The sequence below is a fragment of the Pinus tabuliformis genome, chromosome 2_2 (assembly GCF_031772625.1).
Source record: "Pinus tabuliformis cultivar Carrire ecotype Pingquan chromosome 2_2, CPIR1, whole genome shotgun sequence".
Taxonomy (NCBI): Eukaryota; Viridiplantae; Streptophyta; class Pinopsida; order Pinales; family Pinaceae; genus Pinus; species Pinus tabuliformis.
The window spans coordinates 85,248,740-85,273,735 of NC_142300.1; the positions used below are offsets into that span (position 1 = coordinate 85,248,740).

At 39.1% G+C, this 24,996-nt stretch overlaps 1 protein-coding gene across 8 annotated transcripts in view; it reads right to left on the reverse strand.

Moving 5' to 3' along the window:
* The window catches only part of LOC149191548 (SET domain-containing protein), a 411,000-nt gene that overhangs the window by 282,954 nt on the left and 103,050 nt on the right, over window positions 1–24,996 (reverse strand). The gene's annotated exons all lie outside the window — the stretch shown is intronic.

The following is a 24,996-nucleotide window of genomic DNA, read 5'->3' on the forward strand; positions in this document are numbered from 1 at the left end:
AAGACCCCCATCCAATTTTTTAGGAAAGGCACCACCAAATTTCCATTTGAGAGTTCTATTGGGGGACAAGCAGCAAAAAAAGAGAGCAATTACACTTGGTCCAATGGACAAGATTTTTCAAAAAGAGAAACGAGAAGAGCTTGATCTCACCGTTGCCTTCTTTTTCTATCAAAACTTCATATCATTTAATGTTGCACGCGCACCTCTATTTATTGAGATGTGTCGAGCTCTAACTCACGGGTCTCCATCATGGTATGTGCCTCCTGGTTCAGAGAAGCTTAGAACCACATTGTTGACGAAGGCAAAAAAAGAGGTGCAAAAAATGCTTGAGCCTATTGTAGCATCATGGCCAACATCTGGGGTTAGCATTGTTTCTGATGGATGGACAGATCCAGCACGACACCCAATCATCAACTTCATGGTGTCTTCATTGAATGGTCTAGTTTTCTTGAAAGCAGTGGATACACTTGGAGAATACAAGGCTGCACAATTTATTGGTGAGTTATTTATTAAATTTATTGAAGATGTAGGTGTTGATTCTTGTGCAAATCATTACAGATAATGCACCTGTTTGCAAGGTTGCTGGCATGATTGTGGAAGCTAAATATCCACAAGTGTTTTGGACACCTTGCATTGTCCATTCATTGAACTTAGCACTGAAATCCATTGCTTCTGATGTGCTTTGGATTGGTAAGATTATTGAGGATGCACGACATATCCGTAACTTTGTGCAAAATCATACAAATGCCCTCAGTATCTACAAGGAGTACAACAATCTATCATTGTTGAAGATTGTTGATACACGGTTTGCCTCTTCATTCATGATGTTGAAGAGGTTGAGGGAGGTCAAGAGTCAAGACCGCTCTTGGGTCCATGGTTATTTCTGAGTTTTGGTCTTTTTGGAGAAAGACAGATCAAGTAGCCTCTAAAAGAGTGAAGGACACAGTGCTAGATGATGCTTGGTGGGAGAGGGTAGATCTAATTATTCAGATCATGGACCCTATCATTTCTTTGCTTCGATTTGCACATACAAACAAACCCATCTTAGGAGAGGTTTATGAGGGATGGGATTCCATGATTGAGTCTGTGAGGAGCATTATTCTACAAAGTGAGTGCCCCAAGTATGAGACATCACCAGAGGCCTTCTGTGATACTATACAGGATATTCTTGTCAGCAAATGGGACAAGAATTGTACACCTTTACATTGTTTGGCTCACTCATTGAACCCAAAATACTACAGCCATGAGTGGCTGAATGGTGGACATTCCCGCAGATTCCCTCCTCACATGGATGGTGAAATCTCACAGGGGAAGAAAGAGGCATTCGGGCCGGGTTTTCAAGATAGAGCATTGCTTGGTGAGGTTGAGGATGCCTTTGCCGAGTTTTCCACCGACACTAGTCGATTTGCAGGATGAATGCTAAGAAGCCCTATTCTTGGTGGGCAAATCATGGGGCAACAAGCCCTCCTCTTCAACAGTTATCCATGAGGCTCCTCTCTTAGGCGACTTCATCCTCTTGTTGTGAGAGGAATTGGAGCACATATGGGAATTTGTATAGTGTGAAGAAGAGCAGGCTTGAGCAGTCCAGGGCAGAGACAATGGTGTATGTGCACACCAACCTTCGTCTTATTTACAGGCAAAGGGAAGAGTGGTTGAGGGGAAAGACAAAGATGTGGGATGTCTTTCCTGATGATATGGGTCTGGACAGCAGTGTTGATTTGGTATTGGCCAACATGGATCTTAATGATCCAGTGCTAGAGCCTGTTAGATTTGATGACGGTGATATTTTTGAGGGGTCATCCTCCACAGCAGCAAATGCAAAGGTGACTATGGATACAGGGGAGGAGGAGGATGCAGAGGAGAGCAATGGTGACCATGATGATGAGGACACTGATGCTGATTCTGATGATGACTCTGAGGATTGATCACTACCTATTGCCTTGAGGCTTGTATACCTCTAGTTGTTATATATTTTCTATTTCTATTTGCCATTGGCATTGCACCAGCACTACCTATGTAACACATTTTGATTTGATGACTTAATGAGAAAACTACAGCTGTCAGTGTCTTTATCTTACTATATTGTAGTTGTAAGTTGTCTTTCATTTATGAATCATGATTTATGTGACCACTGACATGTACTTGAATTTTGTATGTACTATGCATGCTATAGATGAAGATATATGTTTGAAATCAGTGAATTTGTATCATTAATTAGAATTTGTGTAAGAAATATCCAATTTTTATATATATATATATATATATATATTTAATAAAATAATATATAATGAATCCTACGTGTCCTGTTCTGGAGGGTCAACGTGTCCGAATCCGACACTCGAATCCCCGTATCCTACGAATCTCGAATCCCCGTGTGAGCTGAATTAGACTGTCAATCGATTCAAGCAGTGTGTGTGGCATGCAACACTAGGGTGACACAGGTCTTGCGCAGACCACTTGGACGGCTAGCTTTTTTAGAGTCCAAGCAGCGTCGGGATTGATCAAAGAGGGTAAAATCCCTCAGTAAATTTTTGTCAATATTTCTCTTGGATAGATTCGCCAATTTGACGATATTTATTTTACTCGGAATTTTCTCACTGGTACTTAATAATAAAAACCCTCAATTGTTGCACCGGTTTTCCCACATTGGGTTTTTCCATGGACTTTTGTCCAAAAATAACGGTGTTATATTTTGTGTGTGTGTGTGTGCCAGTATTTTCTAAGTTTCTAATTTATCTTCCACAATACTTTTATTTGTGAAGATTGCAGTATGGTTAATTCATTGTTGTCGTAGCAATAAACTACTAAATTAATTTACAATTAGAAGAATTCATTCTAGTAGCCACAATATAATTTCAGTAGTGAAATTTTCACAAACATAATCCCCACCTATGCTAAAAATATCAACACCTTTCGGATCCAATTAAGAGAGGCCTCTAGCGTGGCATCTCCCTTTTGGCAACCTTCCAAGGGATTGCAGAAATTCCACTTTCCCAACAAGGAGGTCAAAGTAATTAAAAACCAAAGATCTCTAAATAGTTGCAAAAAAAGAGGCTTTTATAACTTGTAAACCTTAGGGAATTCTTAGTAGCCAATTTAATAACATTTTGATGCAACTACTTTAGTTAAAAGTTAAAACAAACAAGCAACATCTAAGTTACCTTTATAACACAACAATAAGTAATGTTCTTTTATAGAACCATCAAATGTGACTCAAACACTAAAATTAAGCTACAATGTCCTTGAAATGTCATTTATAACTTTTGTTGAACCAAAAAAATAAGTGCATGCCAAAGACCTAGAGGCGAAATTGTAATGTCCCAAATAATAAATTTGCTAGATATTGTTTCAGAAAATTTAGCTGTAAATTTAAATAAACCATGCGCACAAATTTGAACCACAAAATCAACAACAAACTAGAAATATAATCTGCAACTGAAGAATAACAATACAAAACATGCAGAAGAAACTCAACGTTATTTTATTAATATAGATAGTACATGCAAATATTGAAAATGGCTAAGAGAATGGCCTCCATAAATATCTGCTACAAGTTGAAACTGGTCCACCAAAATCTAAACCAAAAAATCAAGAAGCTACAACCTGTGAATTCCGGTTGAATTCACCAAGGTGAGAGATTGGTTCTCGCCCACTCTCGTTGAATCACCTGAGGGTTTCCATCCTGGGGCTACAACTGAAGCTAGGAACTCTCGGTTCTCCAAACCTCTCTACAAGAAGATATCACAACTCAAGGATGTCCCAAATGATCTTCTCCTCCTCTTTAAAGATCCAAAAGATAGATCTTCAAGCCTCTAGAAGCATCTTATTTTATTATTATTCTAGAAGCTCCCTCTCGACTCCATCTAAGTGACTTTTTAATAATAATTTACATAAGTCACTTTTAGCCTTTTTCCCCAACTAATCATTTTCCTCTTTTTATTTTTAATTAAGAGACTAATTAAAGTCACTTTTAATCTGGGAAAATTGTAAGTCACACATCATACTCTCTCTAGCCACTAGAAGTCACTTCTTAGCATCCCATCCTGTAAATCTTCTCCTTCTAATTCCAACGAGCTATTACACTGAGGTGTTCCATCAAATGGTCCTCCTGGAATGCCCCCTCGAGCATAATTAATTAAGTCAGGCCTAGTAATAACCCTGTTTTTTGAAAGCTGTCAGAATGTTGAAGAATCTAGGGCAAATTGAGTTAATGAGATTCTTCTTAGCATGATAACTATTTGTGAGGCATTTTAGTTTTCCTGCTAGCACAATCTTCTTGTTGACATTATTTCAGTGTGTTTCTTATTTCATCAAATTACTACCAAAAACAAAGAGACAAGAACACAAGAAGTTGGCTTTCTGCCAGGGCCAAAACCTCTCCCACTTGGAGAGGAAAACCCGCTTAAAATTCTTCTTATAGAGATTCCAATTGAAGAATACCAAGACCATGACCCTTGACCTATCAAGCCACTCCAAGACCAAGACACCAATCCTCTTCTTACAATTGAAATCATCATCATCATTACTGCTTTACCGAGATCATCATTGTTGCACCATGACTGCTCATTGAGATCACCATTGTGCCTTTACTGAGATCATCTCTACACCTTCATCGAGATCACCATCATAACAATGAGGTCCATATCGAGATATGAATGTCTATTGAGAGTATTCTTGTAGGATCACGAGATCATCATCATGCTTGGGATTGTTACTTGAGATCATCATCATGCTTGTGATTGTTACTTGAGATCATCATCATGCTTGAGACTGTTACTTCTAAGTTTGGAATATAATTGCATCTTAAGTGTATGCCGAGACTGAGGGTGATTCTTTAAGATCCTCTTCTTCACAAAAATGTCGAGACTGTATTCGTGAGACAGAGATATGTCAAGAGTGTATTTCACCGCATATATTCTAAGACTGGCGCTATGTTTTAGCATGCCTAGACAGTGCTTTATTGACACTGTGAGGAGGCTAAAACATCACCAGAAAACACAGAGATCCCTCCATCTGAAAAACCTGAACACCTGCACTTATCTGAAATTTTTGAGTCACTGTATCGATCCGAGATTTCAGAGGATCCGAGTTTTGTACCCCTGTTCTACGCAGACCCTAATGGGGTATATATAATGGTTCGTCTTCCATATTAGCTGACGTCTCATTGTGAACTGTGGAGTCTATTTATTAAGCCGACATGTCATCTCTATATATTATGAAGTCGACTTGACTGTCTTTCACATCGTGTTGTTGGCAGTGTTCTTCTTTGGAGGATGGTGCTTGTCTTGGAGGGCTACTTGACACTAGGTTGACCCATGTACATTACATAAATGCTCAAGAAGAGCTCTTAAACATAATTTTGACTCTTTGACTTTCCTAGACCTATGGAATGAGCAAGAAACTCATTCATATAATTTATAAAAATAATATTCTTTTTCTTGACAAGTACAAAGATCAAAATTATATTGACAAATACCGAACCTAGTTACACTTTTCTTCAACACAGAATGCAGCGAAACGAAATGCAAGTTGTGCGGATGATGGAATATGCCAAGTGAATGCCATCAAATCCCATAAAAACTCCTCAAAACTCCTCTGGAACCACTAATGATGCAATCCTGCTCCTGTGACCTGGCCATCACATACTCTGGAGACCCATCCTAGCTATACTATAGAGGAAAATAAAAATGGGGACATGACAAATCCTCCGGCCCCAAGATTGCTTGCCCTTAAGCAATCTGTATTTGTCCACTGCAGAGGCATCTGCAAGCCGACACCCGGATCCCATATGAACCATTGTGCCACGCCATGCCTCTATGCTAACCAAACATGAATGGATCCATGTGTTACATGGATCCCAAACTAATCTCTGACCAATGTTTTAAAAACCCGAACTAGTGACCGGATCGGTCCACCCAATGAACCGGGTTTCGAACCGGGACCTATCAAGTCTAAACGAACCGGTTTAAAAAAAAATACATTAAATAATTAATTTTTAATTCAAAAAAACTATTTTTAAGATTTAAAACCATGATTCCAAGCCAATAGAAACAAAATATGCAAGGTTTGTTCATCTATATACCACGTAAAGGTGAATATATCAAAATGGCATCGAGTGCAAAACATATCCGCAACAAAATACACAATCAATGAGGCTCTAAATGGCCTCTAGAGTCTGAAAACAATGCTCTAAGTTATTGGGTCACTGAACTACTACAAATCTACATATTAGTGATCAACAACATGATCACTCCTCATCGTGATCAAACTCATCACCACTACTAGACAAGAGATCATCAACATGAGCTACATAAATAATATGCCTCCGAGTTTGAGGACTCCTAAAACTCCTCTACAACTTTAGTAGTAGTAGCAAAAATAGACATCAAAACTACAAATCACTGATCAACATGGTCACTCATGAAACTCATCATTGATTCAACGCTACTAGAAATACATAAACATCATCAACAAGAGATACATGAACATCATCTAGCTCAAAGTATTCAGACTTGGATTGCTCAACCTTATAACATGATAGAAATTGAAAAGGTTTAACATGCCTAACCAATGATTTTGGTTTGAGCGAAGGGTTCATCTCCTCAACCTTATAAAGTGGTAGAAAAAGGTTAGCATGCCTAACCAGTTGTTTTCCTTTGAGTGAAGGGTGCATTCTTGTTAAGGCCATAGTAGAGGAGTTCAACAATCGGTACCACCAACATCAACAAAGTTCAACAATCAATGCGACCATGATCAAGATTCTTAAAGGGCTTCATGCTCTTGATCAAATGCAAATCTCATATGCTCACGCATGATAGAATCAAATGGAAATATTGCAAAGTCCCAAACCATGAAATCTAAAATTCTAGTTTCTCCATATGAAATCCAGTGAGGTCGAAACAACTCTCAAACATCCTGAGTCATTTCATGGTAATGTTAAAAATTTAAGTAAAAGGATGAAAATGAAAATTAAAGGAAATGTCACTTTTACTTTAAGAATTTAACATTACCATTAATTGCCAACATTGTTAAGGTTGAGATGTGTCAAGAAAATGAGAGGGTAGGCATGTTTTTCTTGGAGGGACTATTTTTGGAGGAAAACAACCCCAAATTTCCCTCAAAACAGCTTCAAAACTCACAAAAATGCATTTTGTGGGGTTTATAGTTGCCCTGGCAATAAACCGACTAGTTTAGGACAAAACCAATCAATTTGACCACAAACCGGCCGGTTCCGTCCTAAACCGGTCGGTTAGGACCGGTTTGTCCACTTTTTTGGCGAAATGGAGGGTCAAACCGGACTTTTTTACCGGTTTGACCCGGTGGGCTAGCTAACCGTCCAGTTTGACCGGTTACCGGTTCAGACCGGTCGTTTTTAAAACATTGTCTCTGACTCGTCCCGCCATCAACTGAAACTCCTGGATCCCAATGCCACCATGGCCAATCAACAGCACCCCTGTCACATGGCTCCAGTTGTGCTCTGTCTTTGGCTATAGTTGTTGCTCCATCAATCAAATACCAACTCATCACTTCTCTCCAATCCAACCTATGGCATAGGCCGAGGTCAACGCTACTCTACTGATGTGGGGTTGAATTACACTCATTTTGTCAAAGTTCCAAGGAAGTAGATGTACCATATTTTTCTTCAAAGGATTGAGATCATCAGCCATCAGCACTGTGTTGTTGTAAACCCATTTTGCGAAATTTTAATGTAAATGATGCTAGTAAGACCATGAATGTATGTAACAGCCTAGGTAAGCCTATTATTTTGGCGATAATTTCATTCTAGGAGGTTTTTTGTCTCATTGACTCATGTGTTTCTAAACATGGATGGTAAGAAGATTTTTTCCCAGTAACCTCACCCCAAAGCTAAGGTGAAATTTGTCATCAAAGTCTTAAGTGAGTCCTAGTGTTCTAGTCGAGTCTTATGTAAAAGTGACTTGGGAATAATTTAAGCTAATTCGCTAAATTATTTTATTACAAATCACTTGGTCTATTAGATCATATTGTGTCACAAAATTGGGTATGTAATTTGAGGGTCTAAGTCGAACGGGTATCCCCCTTTGAGGGTTGAATTGTAAAAATCTTATGTAAAAAATATTTTAGTGCATGGTCCCTCATACTTAAACACCATGGCTAAAATATTAGAGGGTGGAAAAAATATTTAATCCCCTCAAGTGTCAATTAATTAAATTTTTTGGCAAAATTAAATTAAAATCCTAAGCCAAAAATTTAATTAATTAGAGTCAAAATTAAATGTCTAGAGAAATTAAATTCTCCAAGTGGAAAAATTCATGGGTATCAAAAGAATTAATTTTTGGAGGTCCCCCACCAAGGGAATATTGGAAATTTCAAGAAAAATTGGACCCTTGGACCTTGGTGGTTAAGTCAAAGTCAATTTTTTTAGGAAATTAACTCAAAATAATTAATTTTGAGCTAATAAAAAAAAGGATTTAATGAGAAATTCGAAAATTCCTCAAAATAAATATTTTCAACGGCTAAGATTAAAAGATCATCAAGGATTTATCAACGGCCAAGATTATTTTGACGAAGATCAAGCCAACTAGTTGTTAATTTTCCACTATGAGGATTTATCTATAAATTAGAGTTATTTGTATGTCAAATCCATCTAATGTCTGGCTAAGAAATTGTTGCAGAAGCATTGATGTAACACTATTGTCCCGCTGGGAACATTTATTTGAATCATAATAAAGACTTTGGGGTGCAGTTCAAGGTGTTCAATGTTCGTTGATTTGTGGTATGTGCTAGGTACGGGCTTTCCTATATTGTGTTGATTAATGTTAAAATTTGTTTTTCATTAGATGGGGATAAAGTCATTCTATTGATAGATTTTGGGTTTATCTTAGATGATTTGATTCGCCATATGTCTAACAAATTTTCTTGAGAAATATATATAGTGTTTGCAAGTTCCCCAATCCTTGGTCTCCAAGTTCACAAACTGTGGGCATGAACTAACTTTGTTTGGACTCCAAATATTTATGTGGTTGATTTAACTTCGCTAAGGCTATAGTGTGCATTAATTTTCCAAAGTATTATTAGCCATTTATCAAAGAAAAACTCAATAAAAAAATTATTTCTCAAAATTTATTTTAAAACCCTTGTATATTTGTAAATTTTGTAAATTATTTGTAAATTATTTTTGCTAATTGGGGTTTTGGGGTTTTGAGATTTTGTATATATTTGGGGTTTTGGGTATTTGTAAATCTATTTGTGTAGGTGAAATCAAGTGGAGAAAGTTGGAATAGAGCTAGATCTAGGCCCTTGAGGGTAAGATCTAGTCTCTACAATTTTTTGCAAGGCCAACCATCTAAGAATTTGCAGAAAAATCCAAATCTGAAGCAAATAAATTTTTATGAAGTTGGGGTTTTGAGTTTAAACCCTCTTGGGCCCAGATCCAGCCTCTCCAAGACCAACATTGGCCTTTATCCCCCTGCATCAACCTTAAGGCCCTCTCTGTCATCATTTTTGCCCTCTTTTGGGTAGGTCGTAAGCCCTAGAGGCCTCGACCTCCCTGCTTACCCCCAACGTTAGGGGTTTTAGGCCTTCTAAGGCCTAGCCATGGGCCCTAGGCCACTCGGCTCCCCTCCTAAACCATAAACGGTTGCCCTAAGTGCTAGCCGTGGGATTTTCAGCCCTATAACCCTAGCCACAAAACCTAAGAGGGCTTTCTCCCTCCTCCTTAGGCCTCCTCCTTGAGCCGCTAGCCTTTCTTGGCCTCTTTGCCTCTTTCATGGTCTTCCTTGGCATTTTTCCTTGGCCTTTAGCCCTCTCCTAGCCCTAATTTGACCCTTAGCCATTTCTAAAAGTTTTAGGACTAAATACTTGGTGGGTTTTGCAGGAAAAAGTTGCTCAAAGTTGGTGTTTTCAAGTGAATCATTGGAGAATTTTTTGCAACTTTGACAAGTTCATCTTCAAGGCCTTGGGCCTAGGGTTTTCTCTCTAAACCCTAATTTATCACTGTTTTATTACAGCTGTAAATTCCGATTCCTAACAGTGATATTACTGCCCTAAAAATACATCTAATTGGTCAAAATACTCCTAAATTGCAAAATAATTTTTTTCTAAAATTTTGGCTACTTAGGTATTGCATATCTAGCCTACATCTAAATTTTAGCTCGCTGGAATTTCTCTGCATAACTGAATAATCAGATCTGATATTTTCTGAATATCACACCTAAGAGGGCTAAAAAATTTCAAATTTTCAATTTTGGCAAATTTTTCCAAGTTTTGCACTTGATTTGGGACTTGCTATAGCATCAATAGCTCACCAATTTTCTGATTTACTTACTGTTGTAATAAGTTATTTCAGATTTGATATGTCACTAAATATTGCATCTTAAAGTGGGCTAAACTCATAATTTACATTAAGCAAAGTGTTGGGCATCTCATTGAGCATCTTTGGTTATCATAGGCTTGTTGTTTCTTGGGTCTATATTGATTTACTTATTGTTGTTCTATTTTCATCACAAGTGTCTTTTTCATAGTAGTTTGTTGTTAAGCTCTAATAATTGATTATCTTGAGGTAGATTTGAGAATTCGTTAACTTGGCACTTCAAACACTCAAACATCTAAGTTCTAATCTTGTTGATGAGTTAGGTCAATTTGGGCATTACAGATCTAATTGGCATTCTGATAAGAACATCTTGAGTAATTATTGTTGGCATCTTGTATTGATAATCATTGGTGGATAAGCGCTCTAAGTCCTTTTAATTGATATCATTGGTTAATTAATAAGTGGATAAGTGCTTCAAGTTCCTTAATTGTTGTCATTGTCTAAGAGCATTATCATTGGCATCTATCTTATCTCAAGTAATGGTTATTGGCATCTCATTGGCTAATTATTGAATAGAGGGTCTCTTGTCTATTGTTAGCACTTGTATCATTGAGCACTTGGTCTTGTTTAAGATTGTTTTCCAATAAATTGTTAAAGTACTCTTGTTATAACATAATTAACTTCAAGTACTTGAATCACACAAACAAATCTTAAACTAAGACTCAGTCATAATCTTGCATTTCACCCTAAGCATAGTTGCATTAATAACTTACCTCCAAGCATAAGCTTGGTTGATAGACTCCTAGGACAAACCTTTCTGATTTAGCTTGAGAGATTCATCCTTCCTTAGTGGTTAACACAGTGACCTTGTAGTCGTCAGAGCCACACTCTCTACAGCACCGGAGGCACTGGGTGGTTGGAAAACAGGGGAAGGTATCGTTAATTAGGCCTCTGCCTGCTTCCCACTGGCTTCCATTCCACAACTTACTCTAAAGATTGTTTCTCAAAATAGCTAAGGGAAAGGTTCCATTTAGATTAGGCATATAATCTAAAAATAACCAAGATCCTTGCATCACACTTAGGTCTTAGGATTTGCATCTCATATAGGTTAGTCAATCATATAAGCAACAGTTGTCCATCAGGTTACTCGGTCATGATTTATAATAAGCAAGAACTTGACTCCATAAGGCATTGATCTCAATTCTAAATCTAATCAAATCCTTAATCTTGCTAAATTTTCACCAAGTAGTTAGGCCACTCAACTGTGTCTCCTAAGCAAGTTGGTTCCCAACTTGCTTTCCATCATCTCATTTCCATAGCGACTACCCCCCATAACTTGTTGTTGGAAGATAGCTAGAATGGAGTGGGCAGGGATCAGAGTGACAGCCCCCATTGTTGTTGTCACGGTGTCTGTACCATCCGAGAGACAATAGGCTATGATCTGGAATTTATCTAGGACAAAGAATTAAAGGTATTACAGACCCATGTGCATGGTTGTGCCTATGTTACTTTATGCAATGGATCGATAACATTACGAAATACATAGACACCGAGGCAATCAGAGAAAACATAACCGTCAAACATGTAAACAAAACAAGTTTAATAAGGAGTTCACCCAATGCTCCTAGGCTACGTCTCCTGGTCCAGCCTTTCAATAGTGGCCTCTCTATTATGTTTTCAAGAAGAGTTTTTACAACAGTGAGCTCGATTCAAGACTCACTAAACAGAATGAAGTCAGTAGGAACGAAGTGCACAGACTCTCCTTACTGAAACTCGACCTCTGAGAGTCACAGTAGTATGAGAGGCTTATGCCGAGGAGTTGCTTGAACCTTTCAAGCCTCCAATGGAGTACACAGACTCTCTGACTCTCTCTGGCTCTGTCTGGCTCGATGCTACCTTCAAGTTAGCTCGGCTTCTACTCTATTTTTTCTGTTATTAGCTTCTTGTGTCTCTGTGTGTGCTTCTCTGTGTTATCCTCTCTGTTTCTATCAGGTCATGGCTTTAAAGCCAGTCTGTTCTTTGATTGCTCGTTTCCGCTTCCCAACCTTCTGGTTTCTTTACCTCTGTCCGTTCGAATTCCTCTGCTCTGCGTCATCATCACTGGGTAACGCCTCGCAAGGAGATGGCCACCTGTTTCCCAATGAACTGGGTTTCAGATTCCTTGAATTATTTTTGAATGGCCGTTAATTCCGTTTGCTTCAAGATCGCCAGCGAATCATGAATCGTTTGCCAACTCATCATCCACGTCGGATTTCAAATCCCCTGTCATCTTGCTTTTTGACTTTGTCAAATCCGATCAATCATCGAGACGCATCTCCGCCATTGATCTGGGCCCCCCAGATCCTACGGTCGTCCTTCATATCGGGCGGACAAGTCGCACGATGTTTACTCATCCGATGCGGGCAGCTTTCTCTCACATCCGCCGGACACGTGTCGCTCGATGTATGGCATCGGACTAGACTCAGTCAAGACTGCTTACTGCCTCGAGGCCTTCCGATATCCTGCCGATTTGTGGAATCCCGCGCTACGGAACCAAATGCGTTACTTTTCCGAATTTTATAGGGGTTTCGGGTTCCGATGCTTCCGGACTTTCCTTCACTGAGGGGGACACCCTGCGCTAATCGCGTATCAGAAACCACCCCCGTTTCTTGATTTGGCCTCCGGTTTTGCCAGTTTGCACCAGTGCACGTTACCATGGGCCAACGGTCTACGCGCTCAACCGAAGGTCCTCGTTGCTCCGCTCTGGCCACAACTGCAGTTGTTACGAGGATTCCTTCTAATAGCTTTGATTTTTTCTAGGACTTGAACCTTTTAGCAAAATTTGAAACAAGTCATGAAAACTTAGAGAGTGTTCTAGGATCCAATTCGGATCACGGCCCTCCCACTGAAAAGCTTTTGGACCACCAAGAGTTGGTTTTCTTTTAAGCATCAATCAAGTTAGGGTATTGCTTCCTCGCTTGCTCAATTTCTATCCATTTCGCACTGCTTGGTTTTGAACCATTGAGTCCAATCTTGAGGTATTCAACATCTCCTCTGCGCATAGTTCTTACCTTCCTGTCCAGAACTGTATCTTCCTGCAATTCATTAAGATATTCAGGAAACAGATCATCAATAGAAGGCAATTGACTCTGCTCTTCGGGATCTTCGCATAATGAAGGTTCAAATAGTCTCAAGTTGTCTGCATTAACCACTGAGTAGATGTGCATATAAGCTGGTAGATCAAGGCGAAAAGCATTCTTAACAATTTTCTCAAGTATCTTGAAAGGTCCATACCTTATTGGCCTTAGCTTCTTACCTTCACCTTGCATTGATCTTTGCTGATATACAGCCAGACTTGATCACCAACTTGGAAACATGCTTCATCTGATGCTTGTCATGCTTTGCCTTGTACTTGGCTTGGCTCTTTTCCAGCTGTTCCTGTACTGTCTGGTGAATCTCTTGGATTTGTTCAATGAACTTGGTTGCCTTGTCCACATCATTGTGTCCATCAAATGCTATGTCTTTACCAAAGACAAAATCCAAGGGAGACCTTGGTGTGAAACCAAAACAGGTCTCGAAAGGAAATCTTTGTGTAGAAGAATGTTTAGCTCGGTTGTAAGCATGTTGCACATAACATAAATATTCATCCCAATGTTTTAAAGCTCCAACTCCGACTCCGACTCGGTCGGCTCAATTTCGATCACTCGGTCGTTGTAAAAAATACATTAAATATTTTTTTTTATAAAAGAACATAATTTTAAAGATTTTCATTCATGTTTCCAAACACATAGCATTATAATATAGATGAAAGACAACATATGATCAAAGTAGGCTCATGAATAGATCCATTATATCAAACTGGCACCTAGTGCACTGTCCAATGGCAATACATACATGATCAAAAATTCAAAACAAAAAACACATAACCAAGGAGGCTAGAAATAGGAGCAAGTGGATTATCACTATGGCTATCTATAGCTAATGTGTGTGATTGCAGGATTAGCTTTGCATCTTTGGAGGAGGGCCGTAGAACTTTGGTGCCCTGTTTCTCCTCCATTGTGACCTATTGCAGACTGCCTAAATTATCAGATCTGAAGCATTACCATACAAAGCCTAATCACATTAAAGATTGATTATAATAACCCTAAAACAATCAAGTTTAATCACAGACTAATCACAAGGGGTTCAGTAAGTATCCTAGCTCTTGTTCTTGCATATTTATGCACTGACCTTGACTGACAGTGGGGTACAATGACTGATATCCTTTGACAATGGTATATTTTGAAGTCTGGTGCATTTCTTCGCTCTAGCATTTGCTTTGGTGATTGATTGCTTTTTGTTCTGCAATGCCATCTTAGAAATACTAACCTCTTAGTTCAGAATTTCATTTGCATAGTCATTTAAATTTGACTGTCAAGTTGCTTCTCACATAATCATTGTTAGCAATCTCCTTTAATCTTGAGTTGTTGTTCTTAAATACTCTTTAAAAGTCATTGATATATAAATGTTATCTTGTAAAGTGAGAACACTCTAAGCAAATAACATACTTAAGTGTACATGACATTGTAATGTTTCATTGATCAATCATTGGAAGTACTATTGTAACCCGGTGTGTTGCAAGTGATACTTCATAAATTGAAAAATCATTTAACAGTGCTTATGTTGGGACATTTGGCTATAAGTATGTTCAGCTAAAGCAATCTAACATAATTTCGTAATTCACATTCTCCAAAAGATTGCTACTTGGCTTAAACTTTAAATATTATTGGTTAATCTAAGAAGCTGTTCATTTTTGTTTCTTAGCAACCTCATCTGCCATTGTTGAGGATAAATACTTTGAGCTCTTGATTTCCACTTGCTCCTATACTCTCAAAGGACAAACATAAAAGTGAAGTGATAATCCAATTGGAGTCCCCAACACTCAGCAAAATCCTAAAAAATTAAAAAAAATATAAAAAAAAATGTTGTTTTTGGGGTTCACTGGCTGCATGAACTGACTCGGCCGAGTCATGCTATAACTCAGTCGGGTCAGTCATAACTCGGCCGACCGAACCGAATTTTCTGTCGGGTTGAGATTTTTTTCCCGGCTCAGACCAACTCGGCCGAGTCGGTTCCGAGCTGACCGGATCTTAAAACAATGGTTCATCCCAAAGTTTGGGATGCTTGCTGCAATAGCCTCTGAGTAACTGGATCACTGTCCTGTTGACCACTTCTATTTGGCCATCTTTTTGCGAGTGAAAGTTGTGCTCTTCTTCAGCCTGGTGTCCATCAATTCCCACAAACTTGACCAAAATTTCCCAACAAATCGGTTATCTCGATCAGATATTATGGAAGTGGGTAATCCAAAATGAACCCATACATGCTAAAAGAACAACTTTGCAGTTTGTTCCGCTGTAATCTGTTTTTTACAAGGTATTAAAATACACATTTTGTTGAACCTATCCACAACAACATATAAATAATCATGACCTTTCCTAGATTTAGGCAGTCCTCCAACAAAGTCCATGGAGACACTTTCCCAAGGATGAGAAAGAACTGGTAGTGGAGTGTACAAGCCTAGTTTTCTATTGTTGGGCTTGCTTTTTGCACACATGGTACACCCTCTTACATATCTAGAAACTGTCTCATTCATTTTTGGCCAATAACAAAATCTTTGCATCTGTGCAACTATTTTACTTACACCAAAGTGACCTAATATTAGAGAAGTGTGTGCTTCTCGAATTATCTTTACTCTTTCAATTTGTGGAATGCATAGCTTCCCAAAATGATACAAGAGTTGGCCCTTAACATGATAATCCAATTCTTCTACTCGTTTGCCTTGACTTAAAGTTGCATATACATCTTTAAAATCTATATCTTGAGCATATTGTTCAATGTAACTCTCATGCAATACTGAATTATGCTTGAGTATAGTAGATGCATTTATAATTAATCTGGACAACATATCTGCAACTTTATTGTGTATGCCCTTTTTATATCTGATGAATAAATGAAATTGTTGTAGAAAACCCATCCATCTATAGTGTCTTGATTGCTGCAACTTAGTTTGGGAATGTAGATATTGAACTGGTTGATGATTAGCATGTATAACTGTCTCTTTGCCCATTAAGTAATGTTTCCACTTTTTCACACTCTGTACTAATGCATACAATTATAACATATGGGTTTATCGTGTTGCATCAACACTGCTCCCATGGCATAGTCACTGGCATCTGTTTCAATCTCGAATGGTCTTTGAAGATCGGGCAGTGCTAGTACTGGCATTCTACTAATATTTTCTTTCAAGGTGTCGAAGGCTTTCTGCTATTTGCCTCCCCACTGAAACACCTTGTTCAATCCTGTTAAAGCATGTAAGGAAGCTGCAATTAAGGAAAAGTTAGAAATAAACTTTCTCCAATATTGTGCTGCTCCTAAGAAGCTTCTAACTTCTGTAGCAGATTTGGGTTTAGGCCAGTTTATAATGACTGCAACCTTAGAGGGATCTATCTTCAATTCACCACCCCCTACTATATGTCCCAAATAATTCAAAGATGTTTTTCCAAATTCACATTTTGAGAGTTTAACATAAAGATTTTCTCTTTTCAAAACATCTAGAGTCTGCTTAACATGCTTTAAATGTTCTTCCCGCGTTTTTCTAAATATAAGAATGTCATCCAGATATTTAATAACAAAATCATCAAGAAAAGGTCTGAGTACATCATTCATTATTCTCATGAAAGTAGCAGGAGCATTAGTTAAGCCAAAAGGCATAACCAGCCACTCATACAATCCCTGCTTTGTTTTAAAAGCAGTCTTCCATGCATCTTGCTCTGCAACTCTGACTTGATGATAGCCACTATGCAAGTCTAACTTGGAAAATTAAACAACTTCTTTCAACTGATCTAATAGATCATCTATGCGAGGAAGGGGATAATGATTTTTTATCGTTATCTTATTCAGTGCTCGGTAATCAATGCACATTCTCCACGAGCGATCTTTCTTTCTCACCAGAACAATTGGAAACCCGCATGGTGATGTCCTAGGTATGATGAACCCCTTCTCGAGCAACTCCTGTACCTACTTCTTGATTTCTGCATTCTCTAAAGCGGACAACCTGTACATTCCGATGTTAGGCAATCGAGCATCTTGCTGCAAATAAATATCATGCACTATTTCCTTTTCGGGCGACAGACCTTTAGGTTCTAGAAACAATATATCATATTTTGAAACAACTTGTTCTAAATCAGCTTGTTGTTTAGCATCACAGCCCTCAAATACATTAGTTTTATCAAGTTTCTTTTCCTTTACAACCATCAGTAAAATTTGTTTGCATGAATTTACAATTCGTTTCATCTGCCCTGAGTTTATGAGAGTATAATTATTCTTGAGCTTATGAGCTCTTACAATATATTCGATTCCATCTTTAACGAGTAGATACTTGTTCTCAGCTCTATAGAAAATAGCTTTTCTATCATATAAGTAAGGGCTTCCTAAAACAATTCCACATATATCCAAAGGAACTATATCTAACTCAACCTCATCTACAAATGTTGACCCAAAAGAAAACTTAAGTTTACATTGTCTAGTCACTTGTAGCTTTGCTTTATCACATAACCAACCTAATGGATATGGTTTCTTCTGAGGTGTGGTTAGTAATCCCAATTTCTTTACAATTGCTTCAAAAATTAAATTTACTTGTGAGCCACTATCAAACAAAGTATCAATCTTTTGATGATTGGAAATAACTCGAATATGAAAAAGCTCATGTCTTCTTCTCTCATTTTCTTCATTATCAGTAGATTATGCAGAATTACTAATAGATGCTTCAGAATTTTTACCTTTTATACCTGTGGCTGCGATTGTTGCTTCATCTCCTGAGTCTGACCCCAAATCCTTTTGAATAGTTGCAGCAATCTTCTTCTTCTTGCCCTCGAACTTCTTAGGTTTCAGCTCCGGATGCAGAATCCAGCAGTGTTCATCATCATGCCCATCCTTCTTACAGTGAGTGCATGAAGACTTGCTTTTCTGTACAGTGTTTGTCTTCCTCTCTTTCCATTTCTGTTTTCTTTTCTCCTTATTTTTGCTTGCAGTGGGTTTGGATGATCCCCCAACTTTTGGGTTCCCATTCTTACCTCTAGCTTCTAGATGCGTAGCTTGAACAAATACCTCATCTATGTTGGTGGGATTAAACATGAGAATAGTGTGCCTCATGTAGCTGTGTAGACCACCTATATACTTCAACAGAGTCTCAGGTGAGTCTAAATAAATTCCTAGAATCAAAGCTCTTTTCCTAAATTCTTGGGTGTAACCTTCTACACGTTGCCCTTTTAGTTGTCGAAGAGTTTGCCAGCTCATCATGGCTTGCTGCATGTAGGCTAGTGGATAGAATTGATTTTTAATTGCAAAAACAAATTCACTCCAGACAGAAAGAATCTTACCATGTTTCTTCATGTCATCTTGTGTCTTGCCTTCCTACCATACCAAGGCAGTGCCTCCAAGGCGTAGGCTGGCCAGCTGAATCTTACTCTTGTCTGAGTCAATGCTCTGCACTATGTAATAAACATCAATCTGTCTGATCCAATTATCCAGCTTCTCTGCATTCAACTCTCCATCATATATTGGTAAATCAAATTTAACATCTAATTTAATCAAAGATGTCTTCTTTTTATTTTCAGGGCTATTAGGAGGCGTGAGAAATTTTTCTTCTTTCCCTTTGCCTTTAGAGTGGTCATGGAGGAGAGATTCTTCTACTCCTTTGTCTTGTTTGGAGCTTGATGAATCCTCATCTCTATGTTTCTTAAAGTCCCTATACATTTCCTCCACCATGGATCTTATGGTCATAAAACTATCCATGAACTGGGGGTCTGATTCCAAGGGATTTTCTTCTGACATTTTCCTCTTAGAATAGACTCTTCCAATTTTCGGGTTAGTTTCAGCCAATTCTCCTTCTCCTAATTTAAGCTTTGATCTAGTTAGCATTCAACAACAAAATCCAGCACAAGCTTGTCTAACCTTAGTAACCTAGAGCTCTAATACCACTTGATCTGGAATTTATCCAGGACAAAGAATTAAAGGTATTATAGACTCATGTGCATGGATGTGCCTATGTTACTTTATGCAATGGATCGATAAGATTGCGAAATACATAGACACTGAGACAATCAAAGAAAACATAACAGTCAAACATGTAAACAAAACAAGTTTAATAAGGAGTTCACCCAATGCTCCTGGGCTACGTCTCCTGGTCCAGCCTTCCAGTGGTGGCCTCTCTATTATGTTTTCAAGCAGAATTTTTACAACAGTGAGCTTGATTCGAGACTCACTAAACAGAATGAAGTCAGTAGGAACGGAGTGCACAGACTATCCTTACTGAAACTCAACCTCTGAGGGTCACAGTAGTATGACAGGCTTATGTCGAGGAGTTTGCTTGAACCTCTCAAGCCTTCAATGGAGTACACAGACTCTCTGACTCTCTTTGGCTCTGTCTGGCTCGATGCTACCTTCAGGTCAGCTCGGCTTCTACTCTTTGTTTTCTGCTATTAGCTTCTTGCGTCTCTGTGTGTGCCTCTTTGTGTTATCCTCTCTGCTTCTGTCAGGTCATGGCTTTAAAGCCAGTCTGTTCTTTGACTGCTCATTTCCGCTTCCCGGCCTTCTGGTTTCCTTACCTCTGTCCATTCAAATTCCTCTGCTCTGCGTCATCATCACTAGGTAATGCCTCGCAGGGAGGTGGCCACCTATTTCCCAACGAACTGGGTGTCAGATTCCTTGAATCATTTTTGAATGGTCGTTAATTCCGTTTGCTTCAAGATCGCCCGCAAATCATGAATTGTTTGCCAACTCATCATCCACGTCGGACTTCAAATCCCCTGTCATCTTGCTTTTTGACTTGTCAAATCCGGTTAGTCATCGGGACGCATCTCCGTCGTTGATCTGGGCCCCCCAGATCCTATGGTCGTCCTTCATATCGGGCGGACAAGTCGCACGATGTTTACCTGTCTGATGCAGGCGGTTTTCTCTCTCATCCGCCGGACACGTGTCGCTCGATGTGTGGCATCGGGCGGGACTCAGTGAAAACTGCTTACCGCCTCGAGGCCTTCCGATATCCTGCCGGTTTGTGGAATCCCGCGCTACAGAATCGAATGCGTTACTTTTCCAAATTTTATAGTGATTTCGGGTCCGGGCGCTTCGAGGCTTTCCTTCACTGAGGGGGATGCCCTGCGCTAATCGCGTATCAGAAACCACCCCCGTTTCTTGATTTGGCCTCCGGTTTTGCCAGCGCGCGTTACCATGGGCCAACTATCTACGTGCTTGACCGAGGGTCCTTGTTGCTCCACTCTAGCCACAATTGCAACTGTTACGAGGATTCCTTCTGATAGCTTTGATTTTTTCTAGGACTTGAATCTTTTAGCAAAATTTGAAGCAGTCATGAAAACTTAGAGAGTGTTCTAGGATCCAATTCGGATCAAGCTAGAATGTTGATGAACTATCAGCCTACATCCTACTACCAACTGGAGCATGTAGTATCCCTCATCTCGAAGGGCCCCTACTATACTATGCTCCTGACTAAGGATACTCTGTCATAAGGGTACCAATTCATGATCTCCCGCCAATCTAAGTCATGGGCACCAATGTAAGGAACAAGTCTATTATGTTGATGTTGGTCCACGCTAAACTCACGCAACCCTGTCTATTCAATCAACAATGTCCAACTAGTAAACCATGCCTCTCTCCCTATAATGGGTACAAGTGGTCAAACCGTGTTTCATGCCCTGTCCATGTACTCCTAGAGAGGGTTTCTCCCGGAAAGTACTGCAGCTATGCCAGCTGCTACTACACCTATCTACACCTCATCAGTGCGTAGGACCAAGGATGGATGCACCACCATCTCCAAAAGACCCTCCCTCACCTAACTACAAACTCCACGCTCCTCTGGTCTACTAACCTTCTGAAAAACTATCATGTCAAGCTCCAACACCTCTTGACAACAAGTGTCTGCAAATACTACCACCTTATTCGTTGTTTGTACATCTACCTGCTCCTCATCAATGGTTGGCCCCAAGGATGGTTACTCATTTTCCACCATCATGGGCTCAACCTGAACCACTAGCTGACTCTCCAAAGATGGCCCATCACACACACTATGCTCCACGTTGCTCATGCTGAATGGGAACAATCTGTTGCTCATCAATCTCCTCTACTAAACATGGCTGCAACTTTGCACTGATGTCAACAACTCCCCATGACTGGTCACACTCCTCAAAAAACCCATGGACCCAACCATAGAATAAGAATCATCATCCTGAAGGTCAGAAGAAATCTCCCCCTGATCTACCCCTGCCATCTCCTCAATGTCACTCAAGCATGAGCGTTCAAGTCCCCAAGGTTCCTTGCAAACGAAGCAAAGACCTTTTCTCCTCAGTTCATTCTTGTTGCATGGTTGGTCACGACTCACCACAAATCCTCTGCAATTCCTCCTGGGTCAATCGTCTCCTAAACAGACCAATGTTTTTCTCAACCAACCTTTCGGCTAGTTCATAAGCAGTAGGTGAGACCAATTGTTCTCTCCAAATGACCAACAATGTAGACTATAACTTCCTGCAAATGGCATCATGACCTCCCACACATGAAGACAAAATGGAATTCATAAGTGTTTTGACAGTGTCAGGATGATGTTTCCTAATGCTGAAGAAGCATTGGAACATGGAGAATTAATGTCATCACACTCTAAGTCAAGCATGAGGTCATAAGATCTAACCAAGGCCATGACTTCTAGAATCTATAGCTTCTTCCCAAAGGTAGGACCCTCACTTTTATCCAAATCCTTAAATGTCTCTACTATCAGTCTGAAGACTCTCCTCATTATGTCATCACTATAAGGAGATATAGGTGCGGTCAGCATCATGATACAATTGAGACAAGAGGCAACTGGGAGTTTGACCCCTACACAAGGGTGCTCCAAATATTTGGGTTGTACTATGGAAAGCATGGTTGGCTTTAGAGCCCAAATCAAGCTCTTCCCATCTAATTGATACACCTTAGAGAGGAGTGAAGCAAGTTCTTCCAATTTGAGAAGGGCTTTTACTGAAAGCCCTGTAAATCTCAAATTTGTCCCAAGTGAACAGATTTTATATCCCATTTCATGTTCCTTTTGTGGCTGCTCTTGTTGTAGCATAGAAAGTATCCCCTTGGAAGGGTTCTGTTGATTGTTGTTGTTAGTTTATTAAGGGAGTTTGTGAAGGTTTGATCCATGTTTTAGTCTAATGAAGTCAAGTACGACTAGCAGGACATTGACTGACAGCGTAACAAAAGTACATAATGGACCTCTCACTTGACTCAGCAATTGTTGGACACTATGCATCGCACTATTAGACCCTAGCTCAACATTCTGACTTAAAGTCTTACGGCAGACTTTACAGTAGCAATTACTCAGACCTCAACACATCACCCATACATGTTTGCAAGATGCAATAATAGCAATAGCACAAGACTTACCTCAACAATCAAAAACCTACTGCCCTAACTCGATCTTGCTTAGACATACAAATGACATGGCCAGCTGACTTATTACTGACAAACCCTAGTGTTGCACATACATCATTCAACTTAGAAGACTTAGCTTTTGGATCATATACCAAACTCTGGCAACATATAACATTTACACATTGTTTCCAACACTAATGTTCAGCCCAATTACATAGAGAGTACCTCATGTAGACTTCATTTATGACTCACTCATTCAGCGAAGATACATTACAGTTTTAAAGACACTTGTAAGCATGTCCTTTGAAGTTTTAATTTCAAATGAGCAATATGGTTCGAGATAATGCTTCAAGTTGTCAAAGACCGATTGGTAATGTCCAAAAACACATTCAACATTGATACAAGTTCATGAACACCCTTCTTTTAATTTTAATATGAAATATGCAGTGGATATCAAGGAAAAAGGAACCTAGTGCATGTCCCTGCAAGGTACTCTTCATGATAATGTTCAGCCATCTATACATTCTACAAGAGTTGATTCCAACATTCATGTGCATTGACCCTCTGACAAATCCAACCTCTGAGATACTCCGCTTCCAAATAATTTTGTACTCCTGAATTGCTTACGGTCTGTCAGTTTAATGGCAATCCAGACTACTAAGCTCTGAAAACAGCGAAAGACAAACACGGCTTGTCAAGTAGAAATAATCACACCCTGTTTCTAGAGAATTTCGAACTCCTACTGAACAATTTCAACAAATTTGTCCTCCACGCAACGCTTGACCCAATCGTTGATTCTGAATGCATCCATCGCAAATCGATAGCCACGCACCAATCTTGTTTTGAGACTTCCTCTCAGCATAACAATTCTTTAAAAAACATCTCGTCACCATTAGCAAATAAGTCAGTCGCTTCTGAAAAATGATTCTCAGTCTGGCAACAAAATAACTCAGACTATCAAAGGTTCTCGGCCTACTCTAGCAACTGTTGATTGTGCCCAGATACATGTGTTGATAATAATCATGCTTCAAGTGAATATTTCCCTTTGAATTGCAATAGAGAAAGGTTTTCGGCCTTACAAATGTATGAGTCAGCCCCCGTGGCTTTAATACAAAAATCGTTGAGCACCAAAATGTACCTCAATAACTCGGTATCCCCTTCAATTTTGTTGCCTTTCCACGAGCTCTGTTGACCATAGTGCGATGTGACTCCACCTCACAACCAATTGTAACTCGACTCTAGTCTGAGCATTGCAAAACTCTGCCCGATTTCACATTAAGAGACTCGACCTGCAAATAATTTGGGAATAAATCTTCGGCCTGAGCAATCGTGGAGCTCACTAGAGATATATCTCGTTGCGCCCTTTGCAGATGGCTTTAAAACCTTTGGCCCCATTAATACTTTTATGGTCTATCAATAAAATGATTAACTTGGCATTTGCATAAAAGAATCTGCCCTCTTTTAAAATAATTTGTTCAAACAATAAAAATTTGGCCCTTAAAAAAAAATCAACTCATAAACTTTGGCCCTTCGCAAAAAAGAAGAAATTTTGATACATGTTTGTCACTTTCTTTTAAATGCAACAACCATGTTGTCGCCCAATCATTAAGCAAAAGACAAATTAGAAAAAAACTATCTAATGCTTAGTAATAAAAAATTTGTAGGGCGGCCAAGATAAATTCCCCCAAAATTGTCGAAATAAGCAAGCAAATTGAAAAATTCGACATTTTGCGGAATCACTGCAATAATCCCGAGACCCTCAAACCATAATAGCTGCAACTGAAAACCCGCAAGTTGGCAAGATGCATTGCTTTGATACCACTGTAATGTCCCAAATAATAAATTTGCTAGATATTGCTTCAGAAAATTTAGCAGTCAATTTAAATAAACCATGAGCACAAATTTGAACCACAAAATCAACAACAAACTAGAAATATCTTCCACAACTGAAGAATAACAATACAAAACATGCAGAGGAAACTCAACCTTATTTTATTAATATAGATAGTACATGCAAATATTGAAAATGGTTGAGAGAATGGCCTCCATAAATATTTGCTACAAGCAGAAACTGGGCCTCCAAAATCCGAACTAAAATATCAATAAGCTGCAACCTATGAATTCTAGTTGAATTCACCAAGGTGAGAGATGGTTTCTCGCCTACTCTCCCTGAATCACCCGAGGGTTTCCGTTCTGGAGCTACAACTGAAGCTGGGAACTCTCGGTTCTCCAAACCTCTCCACAAGAAAATATCACAACTCAAGGAT